Source organism: Colossoma macropomum, unplaced genomic scaffold (assembly GCF_904425465.1).
Source record: "Colossoma macropomum unplaced genomic scaffold, Colossoma_macropomum, whole genome shotgun sequence".
NCBI lineage: Eukaryota > Metazoa > Chordata > Actinopteri > Characiformes > Serrasalmidae > Colossoma > Colossoma macropomum.
The window spans coordinates 8,780,473-8,793,450 of NW_023494809.1; positions in this window are offsets into that span (position 1 = coordinate 8,780,473).

Genomic DNA, 12,978 nt, shown 5'->3' on the forward strand with positions numbered 1-12,978 from the left:
ATTGTATTTCAAATAAAGGTTATATTTTCATAGATTTTCATAGATTTTAATATTTTGATTGAAAGATTGGAAGAACAAGCAATGAAAGTTTTTTACAGCCCCTTTTGCTCAGGTTTACCATTGGAGTCAATTTGTCTAGGACACTGTATTCAGTAGGTACTATGAATTATTCAGTATCTAATGTGAAACTAATATGTACATTATGTAGCTGTGAGCGTAAGGAATTTAAGTGTTTATGGCTGTTAACAGATGAATACATTGAAAATTGTGTGTTACTGGTGTGTGTGCGAGTGTGTGTTTTGTATCTAGCGCATTATCAGAGGCCTGCATTGAGCTTTGCTCCGCTCTGTAGGGCAAGAATCCCATTCCTGCTCTCCTTTCTCACCCCGGGGCTCATATTTGCCCCACTTCACATGGCCAGCACCGGTGCCTGATGGAACCCTCAGCTTTTCATGTGAGAACGGCCCACTCTCCTCCCCGCTGACATTTTGCAGCTGAATGCCAAACGGAGCCGAGGATGGTATGTTCGACACTGACCTGTCCATGACCCCTCAGCTGCACTTTACACTCCCCCATTGGGCGTGTCAGAGTGGGCCAGTTTAAAGGCTGCTATGTATGTGTGATTGGTGAAGTGTTACTCTTGTATGTGTGTGTATATGTGCGTGTGTATGTGTGTGAAACAGAATGTGTGCTTTTGTGTATGTATGTCTGCACTGTGCTTCGGTTTATGGGTGCTGAGGGGGTGGGTGGGAGTGTGTGTGTTTTCTGGACAAAATGTTCTGACTGCAGGAGAACCAGAGAAATTTCATTTTAATAAAACTGAAAGGACAAAACATTTCTTTTTGGTTTTAGATTTAGGATAAGTTTAAAATTGTTATTATTTATAGCTACTGTGAATACATACGCATAGCAGACATGGTACATGTAGGTTCTTGCATGTATAATACATATGGGACAGTATTATTACATGCTGGTACTTACATACTCTACAATGCAAAGGTCAGAAACCACCCTATTTAATTTTCAGGCAAAATTCATTTCAGCCGCTTTAAAACTAAATCTAATATCATTTTTTCAGTATTTATTGTGTCCACACTTTATCTTCATTACAGCTTCCATTCTTTTTGGGTGACTCACTTTCAAGTTTTTCGGAGAAATCTGCAAGGATATTTTTCCGCATTTCCAAAGTTCAGTCTTAGTACTTAGATATTTCAGGTAAAATATCCTTACAGTGTAAATATTTTTTTGCTTTTTTATTTATAATGTTTATATTGTTTATATATATTGTTCTTTACATTGTGTGTAAATTTCATGACGAACGGATCAAAAGAAATGGCCCAAAACGACTTTAAAAAAGATTCTGGTTCCATTGACAAGGTTTTCTTCTGACAGCAGCAATATATCGTCCATACAGTAATAAGTAACAAACTGTAACCTTGTTAAGATATTACTTATTACTAAAGTTAATTACTTTGTTGATTCTCCTCTTGATACTTCTTTGTCTTGAGTGCCTTGGTATCCCTTTGCTGCACTGTGAATTTCCCTGTTGTGGGACTAATAAAGGATCTTATCTTATTTATTTCAAACTCATAACACTGAGTCTTCTTCTCACAGCAGAAGGATGGAAGATACACCTATAGATTTTATCAGATCTGAAGCAAGAGTGGAGCTTCACTTTCTCCTCTCTCTCAAATTTAAAAGCTTTCAGTGCTGTTTATCTAATGGGGACTGTTTTGGTTGTCTAGCAGGTCCTTCTGGTGGTTGATAGAAGCCCCATTGTATCTTTTAATATTTCTTTTGAACTCCAGGTTTGGAAATTCTTGTTTTTTTTCCACTTATTTTCCTTTGACTGTCTCCTTCCTTATGCAAGTGTATTATCTCATGTCTGTTTTTTTCAGAAAAATGAATACTTAATGGCTGGTTTGCATGGAAATGAAATCAATAATTAAGTAAAAGGGTGGTCTCTGACATTTGCACAGTGCTGTATGTATGCATATATGCACAGAAAACATTTGCACATCATAAATGTATTTCTGGGTGAAGAGAATGCGCATGCTTCTGTGTCTGTACAGCGCTGTGAAAAATTAGAGACCACTCTTTTTTAGGCAGGGTCGACCTTCATGCCTTCAGATGACTACCCTTGTGTGTGTACGTGTTTGCGTCTTTGTTTGTGCGGAAGTGTGAGAGTGTGTGTGTGTGTGTGTTCGTGTGTGTGTACAGTGTGTGTGAGTGCGTATTGCATGTCTGTGTGTTGGTCCCAGCGTCAGGCTCTGAGGGAGATGTGTGACCGGCCATCCTCAAGTTGAGGGTTCATCCTCAGTTCAGAGGGAGTTCAAACACCGGTCAGCAGGATACTCTCTCTCTCTCTATCTCTCTCTCTCTCACTCACTCTTTTTTTTCCCTCCACTGTTAAGCAATCAGGCTGCACTAATACACTGATGTATTAAAATCTACAGCTAGCTTATTTTTACAGCCCCTGCCAGTATGATGGTCAGATCGTTATAGTTATCCTCCTTACGGGACACAGGAGCAGAGCGAAGCACACTGTACATTTAAAAATCTAATTTACATGGATTATTTTCCCCTCACCTCAAATGTAGTCACTGAATAGTGATGTTTTGCACTGGAGCTTTGGGGCTAATAGCTAACGAGCAATGAAAGCTTATACCTTTTAGATGAAAAATGGACAAAAGCACAGAATAGAAAGGAATTCTACAAGTAAAAAAGCTATATACTTTTGTTTGTAGCTATGCAAACATGATTTATCTATGCATACAGTGTCAGAAACCTCATAAGTACATCTGTTTACCTACAATTCGACATGTAAAGGCTGCAGTTTGTATGATGCTAATTCATAGCTAAGAGCTTCCATTACTTGTTAGCTACATTAGCCTCCTAGCTCATAGCAAAACAGTACATTTTGGACACCAAATGTTTGGTCTGATTGACTCTATTTGGGGTAAGGAGGACATTAAAAAGGGTAGTATTAACTAGTATTAAGGGTAGTATTAACTACTAAGTGAAAACTGTATTTGCTAACTGTAATAATTTTCAAAAACATCAAAAACTAAATCAAAACTACAATGTCCACTGCAAAATGAACAAAAACAAACTAGTTTTATGCAGAAAAAGACGTTATTTTTTTATATTTTCACTGAAGAATAGTTTAGAAGTGGATTCTTGTCTTTATGAAAACCTAGGAGAGCAAAGTCTGCTGTTATGCTAATGGCTAAATCAGCAAAATGACACTACAGCCCAGTTTGGGATTACGAGTATGAGGCGGTTTCTGACTGAAGCAGATATGTACCTGTTGGCAGTGATGGTAAAAGGGAATAGAGCACTTCTAAAAGTAATGCTAAAAGGGAAGAATACTAACCGTACTAAGAGATGCGCTGCCGCTCCTTGGAATACAGACACAGCAAACCACCAAGGAGCTTTCAATGACTCGCTCAAGATTGACATTGGGATACCGATATTTTGTGACCCAAGTGATATACTATCCCTAGTGTGCAGAAGTGTTGGGTCTTCATAGTGAAAAACGTATGTGGATGTCAGCAGGACTGCGTGAGACTGAGACATTAAGTTAATATTACCCAGATAACAGGATGATAGTGGGCCACAGGGAGCAAGGCAAAGCTCTTAGCGTGGCAAAGCTGGCGGCCCACTGGCTTTCTGCTCAGCATTTTCTGAGTAGCCCACTGGCGGTTAAGCAGAGTGTTAGACACAATGCCACTTTTTATTGCGTTTTTCCAATTGACTACATTTTCAACAAAATCATTTTATATTAAGCCTAGTCATTATTTTTTCCTCTCAGTTGTAATTATTGCATTCGTTTATTTTCCAAAATAAAAGGCTGTGCATATTTCAAATCTGTTTGAGGAGATTAAAAACTAGTCCTGACCTTATAAAGCCAGCGGACTGATATGCTTGCTATCTGAGTAGTATATACAGTGTATAAGAATGGTGTTGTGGAGATGTAAGAAAACTCACTAACAGTGTATAGCTTTGTATAAAATGCATGATTTATATAGAAATCATGCATTTTGAAAGGTTTATCCTACTCTTGTACAGCTTTTAGAATAATATTAAAAACTAAAATTAAAGCTGAAACTAATTAAAAATGTAAACATTTGCTGTTTAGAAAATAATAATAATAATTAAAAATCAAATTTCAACTTATTTTGCAGTTTTGTTCTGCATCGAAATCACAGAGAAGCAATTAGTTAGTGACATCATTCCGCTGTCATGTGGATGGTTGTGTACATGTACACATTACTGATGTGGTTCTCAACAAAAGCATGTGCTCAATTCTGCCACTCCAGTTTTTCCACCAATTTTGACAGGGCACATTAGAAAGGTTGAGGTGCAATTTAACAGATATGTCCTTCTGCTATTCAGTGTTTTATAAGCCCATTTGAAGTCTTGACTAAAAGCAAAGAGTAGATCTTCATTCAAAGATGAAAAGACCAAAAAATGCCCCAAATTGTCCCCAAAGAAGAATAGCACAAAATTCTTCAGGGACCTAAAGTGGGAGCTGCACACAATCAGCAATTTACTTTCCTCTTTCTAGCAGATGAGTGGTTGGCTTTGTTTTTTGGTTGTTGTTCAATAGCTGCTATATTCCTCATGCATTTGTGTCCCCCTTACAGTGTCTGTGGTTACATGCAAAGATTTTTGCCAATCTGATTGAACACATTCCGATTATAGATCAAGACTAATGTGTTTATATACTCACTCTACTTAACAATCTGATGGAAAATCTAAGTTTACATGCTCACCACAAGTAATCTGATCCAAAATGACGCGCATGCGTAGAGAACCACTTAGTGTAGACGTTACCATGACAATGAGCATCACGCGAGTCCAGTCAAAGTGAGACAGGTTTTCAGTTGGCGAGTTTGTGTTTTTAATTACTTTAAAATGATGTCAGACTCAGGAAAACGTGCTTCACATGTGACGCGACGCACATGCACAGAACGTACTTAGACTTTCCGATTGGGAATGTAATAGGATACAGGCGTTTACACGGTTATTATTCTTCTATTTAACAGATTATTTACAGGATTACCCACCTCGTTCAATCGGACCGAAATTGTATTCTGAATGGCCTCAATACAATTTCTGTTTACATGGACGTATTCTGTTCTGACTGAGCTATTAGTCGGATTATTAACAGATCAATAGGCCGCGTGGCTAATGTGCTACATTACTGTGAATAAAGCTAGTTCAGTTCAGGGTTATCACTGATAAACTGTTAAGTGTCGCCTTGATTTGGCCAAAAAGGCATAGCCAAAGTAAAAGAAGTGCTGTTCTCACATACGTTTAGTTACAGTCATGATCTTGGTCTCATTTAAAAGATATCACTCTCAAGTTTTTCCCAACACTCAGAATAAATGTATGAATTACTGACATGGAGTAACAGAGGCTAGAATGGTAGAGTTTATTACCACCTGACTCACAGATCTCTGAACTGATCTCTGACTCTTGCCAAGTTATGAAGGCCACATGCTTTGGATCATGAAGTCTCTGTGGAGGCTTTGAACATAAGTACCCACAGATTTGCTAGCGTTTGCTCATTCGGTGCTTATGTTGCCAAAGAGATAATTGTTACTGCTGTGTATAACAGATCATAAAATGCGGGAATCAGATCTTGAGATTTCAAGCTTTCTAATGGTATATTGCATCATCATATTGCTGGACGATTTAAGCATAAAAAACAGTGTTTAAAAAACAGAAGTAAATGCTTCAATGGAAGTGTGCTGGTACCGGTACGGTGATCTAGATGAGGTTAATTAAAATGAAAACCAGCAGTGAAATATGAATTTCAATACATTATAATAATCCTGGCTCAGTTTAGCATTGATAGCAATAATCACTATGTTGGATAAATTCAGCTGACTTCTCCAGGCTCCGCCCACAAATGTGTTCGTAGGTACTGTTGCCAAGTTCAACAAGCTTAATAGAACATTGACACAAATCTCATTGAACCTAATGAAGATTTGTAGCATGCAACTACGATTTTGTAAAAATATGGAAATTTGGAGTGTGTTGTTAATTTAAAATGATATTTGTGTTGCTTAGTAAAAGGTTCCGCTGTAGAACAGAGTATAGTTTATTTTGTTGTGTAACTGAGCTAATGTTAGCATAATTCACTGCCGTTTCCAACCTGCTTAGTTGGATCAGCTACAATAGCACAGTCCAGCTCAATAGAGTAGCAGTTTAAATTGGAAAGTCACTGTTATCTAGCAAATACAAACAGCCTAATTTCATTGAGATGAATGAAATTTTTGCTAACATTCTATCAAGCAGTTTCAATTTGTGGGCGGAAGTCAATTCAGTCAATAAAGGAGAATTCCACTGATTTTTCAACCTTTCTGCATATTTAATAGTGATGTAAACAGTGTAAACCAGTGGTGCATTCTAGACAAACTTGCCATCTCAGACTTCTTTTCAATGGTAAGAACCAGTGGTGACCAGTGATGTCTACAACACAAATATAGCCATTTTATTTACAATACAAAACTACCAGTCAACCTACGCATGCCTTCTGAGTTTTCTATGTATTGTTGATGATGGTAAAATAGTGGTAAATCCAAGCGAATATTTTTTCGTTGGGTACTATTTTGCCTTAAAACACCCTGCAGAAATCTTTCTGCCATGAATGTATTTTAAAGAATATGTTTTAGGCCAAGACCTTATTTCAAAACTGTCGTTAAACTATGTCTCAGGCATCAGGCTGTGTATTTGTAACCATTTTGTATAACAGATGTTCGTAATTCAGCTTTTAGAGGCGTTAAACTATTCAGACGTCTGGTTCCTATCACCACCACTGTGAGCAATTCTCACTCGACAAGTTTCTCTACAGTTGAGCATTTTATATCACACTATTCAGAATGACTATTTACATCTCAGTGATTTAATTATGCAATGTTCTAGAAAAGTCGGTGTTCCCCTTTAATATGGAACTGTTCTAATGACTCTCTTAATGAACACTGCTCCATAGATCATAACCTAAAAAAGATGGTTCTCCAAGGGTTCTTCGGTAAAGAAAACGGTTTTGTACAAAACCACAAACACTCAAAGAACCATTGGCATGATTGAAGGGTTCTTTGCATCATGAAAGGGTTCTTCAGATTGATAGAGAATGTGCTGATGATGGTTCTATATATATCTTTTTGAAAAGGCTTCTATATAGCACCAAAAAGGGTTCGTTCACCTTTTTCTACATCTTGTTATGATGTCAAGCTTGTCACAATAGCAGAACCCTTTTCGATGCCTTTTCAAAAAGGTTCTAAAGGCTCTAGGAACTATTTAATTATGCAAACAGGTCTTTGAGCATTTGTGGTTCTGTACAGAACCATTTTCTTTACCAAAGAACCCTTGAAGAACCATCTTTTTTAACAGCGTACTCAACTGATACTTTGTCTTTAAATTAATAATTCACAATAAAACACATTTTACTCAAACTACTGTACCTTGATATTGTTCAAAAAACAGATTTAAGATGGCCTTTTGATGAAATGCCACAAAATGCAGGCACATATCTAGTACTTTTGTAAATGCATGTTTGATTTTTAACCTTTAGAATTCATTTTACTATAATATTTAAATATCATCACATAAACACTTAATGAATAATGCAGTTAGAGAATGAAATACATCAACATTCTGAATCACATTTAGATTCTGTAATGACAGGTTTGAGTCTGCACTTCATTCATCATCAAGAAATAAAAATACAGTGTAAAAATGTGAAGGATGGAAAACTAACCTGTACACACCACAATAACAAATGTGCTATGAAATTGTACTGAAAGGTCAGAGTCTGCACTAAATTTCTCTGCTCGTTTCAATGAGCCAGGAGTGAAAAATAACTAAACAAAATGTAAGAAGAAGCATTTTGAGGCATATATGGAGGACCCTGGATGGTTAGTGGACTGTTCTGACAAAATTGCTCTCAATTAAGCAAAGCTGGCTGTCCACTTTTGCAGTAATGTGCTTGTATGAAAAGTACCCAAGCCAGCACACAATTACCTGTACCACAGCAGTATACAAATGTTAGCACTGCAAGATTAGCTAGTGGTTGATTGCGATGTACCCGACGCATCGTATTTGAATAAGAGCTTGCAAACCTGGCTCTTTGCCTGCCTGCCTTCGGTGTGTATTGCTGAGTTTCTTTTTGCATGACAGATCGAAGCTGTTCTTTATGGTCTGAGTGCGACCTTTGTCAACCCGGCGAATTAGCTAGAAGCATATCAGCTGCGCTGGCCCTTTTCTGCACTGTCCTATTAGCTGAGTAAAGCAAAGCGAGGGTCCCCCTTAAGTAACCTTATCTTGTAATTGGGTTCAAGGTTAAGTGACCCGGGAGCAGCGAGGTGCAGGGTTAAGGTCGGGGTGACACAGGACGGGGCAGCATTTAATCACGGAAATCAAGGCCCAAAGCTTCGGCTGTCTGGGGTAGGCCAGGGTCCGGTCTGAAGGGGCTGTTGCCGGGCAACCTGTGCTCCAGACAGGGTCTGCTAGGCTTTTAACCTCGGCCCAAATCGATACAAACAGCACCGCGGCTAATATTCATCTTACAAATGGGAAAATTAAGCGAGGGCAGGTCCCAGGCTTTCCCCTCACTTGCCCGAGACTTTCACCCAAGCCGTCTAATTGAAACGTATGCGGGGTAAAAAAGGGGGACGATGAATGGAACGTGGCCCTGACAGCTTTTCACTTGAGCGACTCCACCACATTAGCTGCCCACTGAGAGATGAATGGCTAGCGGTGACTTGGGTTCAGCCAGAGTGACCCGAGGGCTGCTCCATGGCCAAGGGCGAGGAAATAGAACAAGAATAAAGTGGTGGAGAATAATGGATCATAAACATCTGCCTCGTAGGCCAATCCATCCCGCTATGGCTCCATCTGTTGCTCTGCATCTGGATCGTACAAAGTAGTTTAAAAAGAAAGAATAGGGCAAAAGAATAGTATTAAACTATTCTACAAAATTCAGTAGACTTGTACCAGATATAAGACAAACTTTTCAGTGCAGTCATGGCTCTAGTATGCTTAGAATGCTGTGGACAACTACATGGGTCATACTTGGTCAATTATATTCCATAACAAAAGCACGCTCAGCTCCTGAATATAGCTCAGTGCAAATGAAGGCGAAGTAGCTTTTCTGCTACCTATGGTCTTTGGCAGCAACATATATAATGTATTTAACCAACCACATATTTAAATAACACAATAAACTGTTGATTATTCCAAAAACGTCTTAAACCTCTATGTAAATTAACATTTCAATGGTCTGCAAGTATGTGCATAGGGGCACTTTGGTGCACACAACTTATGCTTAACACTGGTCCTATTATTGGGAGATCATGGGTTCAACTCTTGGCAATGCCACAGCCATCCATGACATAACAAAATTGGCAGTTAGCGCTCTCCTCTAAGCAAGCTGAGCTGTCTAAGAGGGGTGGACATAGCTACCAGGTGGAATAGGCAATGACTGAATTGGTGATAAAATTGGGTAAAAACTTTTGTCAGAACAAAACCTTGTATCTCTGAAATGATAACTTTACAGAAGAAGGAAAAAACAGACTTTACTTTTAATGTAAGTCAATGGAACCAGAAATTTTTCCAAGTCATTTTTAGCTTCTTTAGTTTCTTGTGGTCCATTTATCTTTACATTTACACACAATGTAAAGGGCAATAGGCATTTTTAAATTATGTTAAAAACCAATAGCTGATAGTGCTAAATATAAGCTACATTGAGCCAACCACAATAGATCGATATCAGATTAAAAAAAAGGTAACATTGTTAGCAACATAATGTTAGCTTTAACATGTAGGCTAATATAAACACTTAATGATTATGAGAACCCAAAGCAAACAGTCATGACAAACAATGTGCTGTTAGGTAAAACTGCTAAACATTAAACGATTATGCTGTAATAAAGACAATATCAGTTAATGATAAGAAGCCTTTTGCCTGTATGTGATTGAAGTTGTGCCCTTTTTAAAACTTTAACACACTGTCAGTAATAACTGAAATTCTGGCTGGAACAGAGGGGGGAAAATACAGAAAACAACATAGGATGATCCCTCTCTATCCCTCGTTTTGGGGATTTTAGAAGCAAATTCTGGTGACTGCCAATTGCCAGCAGGCCTTCGCCTGCGCGTTAATTAGTGATTAACCCTTATTAATGGTGAGCTGCTGACATCTGGTCTGTGTTCCAGCCAGTTAACTTACATCTACTGTTATCCTCCCATGATGACAATCCACAGTCTGCATTGCTGCGAATCATGTGAATGTGTTATCAGTTGGTCCATTTGTGCAAAGCTACAGAAAGCAAGTCCTTGATAACAGAAAATCCTGGCTAAAATCTTGTAATAATAAAAATAATAATAATGATAATAATAAATTCAATTTACATAGCACATTTCACAAACCTAAGGACACTTTACAAAGTGGAGGACGAAAAAAGGCCTAACACTTTGAAGAAGCGTAGTGAGCAGTAAAGAGGAAGGTTTTAAGCTGAACTTTAAAAGAAGAGATTGAGGTAGAGAGATCCAAAGTTTGGGAGCAGTAGCAACCTCCAAAGTGCCTTGACCTTCAGAAGTCTGAGAGTTTTTGTGAGTGCTTTCCAAGAAAGGCTCAGTAGGCCTCCCTGAAGACAGTCCATGTGAAGCTGAAAACCAATAACATGCTTACCTTGTGAAAATGTAGAGAGCCAAATCAGGTGCAACGCATGCAAAACCTGCAAACTGCAATCGAGCCGTGTGAGGTTTTAAAATAAGGTATTGATTTCATTGAAGTTCACATTATCCTAATGAATGATGTTCAAACAACATTTATATATCAGCATGTACAACAGTTACACAGTGTCATACAGGGACAGATTACTGAATGTTCAATTTATCTTGAAAATCTTACGGATGGTCTACATAAACTAGAAGGTTATCGTATAAAGCAGTTAATTATATAGCTGTATGCAGAACACCCCTGGTCAAATTACACACTTGGTTGCTTAATGGGGTGGGGTACACACTTAAATAAAGCATTTTTCTGCAAATTAAAATTTTATGTACAAGTACAGTTTATTTTCTGAGTTTAACATATTAGAAAAATATATGTAAAATGTGCCATAACTTTTGCACACGGCACACTCTCTCATCTCATTCCTCATCTAAACTGCTTATCTTCCTGGGTTGTGGAGCCTATTACAGCATGGAAGGCAGGAAATATTCTGGACAGGCTGCCTGTCCATCACAAGGCACAGACACATACACACATACACACACAGACAGACACCTAGGAGCAATTTAGTATCTCCATGTCTTTGGATTGTGGGAGAAAACCCATGCAGACATGGGAAGAACATGCAAACTCCACACAGAGAGGACCCCGGTCGCTCAGCCAGGGAATCAAACCCAGGCCCTTCGTGCTATGAGGCAACAGCACTACCCACAAATCAACAAAACATGTAATTTGACCATGGGCACCCAAACATTTGTACACAACTATATCATAAAAATGTTTTTTTAGAATTTAGATCAGCAGATCTCCAGAATCTCCCAGTCTCAGGAAGGTTTTACAGTGTTAGATTAAGCATTGCCTAGAGCTTAAACATTTTACCATTATAAGTGGCAATTTAGTCCAACACTAGCCATGACCTTGTTTGTAATGTATACTAAGGTGAAATCCTGACCTCTATATTTTCCCTCCCAGTTTACTGGCTACCATCTTTGGCCAAAAGACTGACCCCTACCTTAAATACACTTCACTGGAGCTGACAAATTTATTTCACATAAATCACAATAAATCTCCCAAATTCCTGCTGCCAGGAGAAGGTCAATGTCAGAGAGTAAAAAACAAATTATGAACATAGGTTAACACAGCAGGTGCCACACTAGTCTCAGTACATCACACTTTTCTAGGAGGCCTCAGAAAACAGCTGCAAACACAGAACCCTCTAATGAACATGCAGGGTCAAATCTCGAAGATCTCTGGAGGATATATTATTGGTGGATTCGTGGGCTAGAAAGCTACCTGGTTCAGTTTAAGGTAGTTTTGCCCTGTTCCTTAATGCTAACCATCCACTAGAACTTTAAAAAGACTGAAAAGACTTGTAAAAGACTAAAGTCTGATGCCCTCTCACATCTAAAGACAGTTAGTTTTTAGTCACGAACGATGATTTTGCAAAGACTGGGGATATTGCAGAGTCACTGTATGAGCCAAGACTAAACATAGCTTGATTTTGACCTTACATTAAACGATTGAGGTTTTTATTTATTTATTTATTTTTTATTATGCACAACAGAATGAACATATTGAGGATTAGGATACCAAAAACAAAAAATAAACAATAAACAAAAGTGTACGAAAAAAGCCCAAACGGCTTATACTAGGTACTTTACCAATTTAATAAATAGAGATGTTATTTTTGCTCAAACAGAAAGAAAGAAATGTGAAGCGATAAAGAAAGAAGAGATGACACAAGCATGCCACAACTCTAGCAAAACTCTTAGAAATTTGTTTGCAATCACTTGAAAAATCGCCTAGTGTAAGGCCGAAGTAAGTTTCCCTGTTCTGTAGAATTTTATGCCTCAGCTTCATCAGTTTGACAGACACAGTTTGACAGTATACACATTTTATATGTTTTTTTCTTGTTTATCAGTGTTCTCTCACTACAGCACCCAGCATGCATTAGGCAAATATAGCATGCAACCTTTGGGAATCCCTATGGTGTCAACTAATCCGAGTCTAGCCACTGATCTATAGGCTAATATATATGTCCAAGCTAGCATTAGTTGGCTGCAACTCTTACGGACCAACCAAATCAACCAAAATCATAAGGAAAACAGCAATTCTGTCTTTATTCTGCATAAAATGGACACCAGAGCCGGCTACCTTTCCAGCAAGAGAAAAAAACTGAGGTATGGCGCCTAGTCTGCAAGATCCCTTGCACACTTTAGCTTATAGTTTGTTGT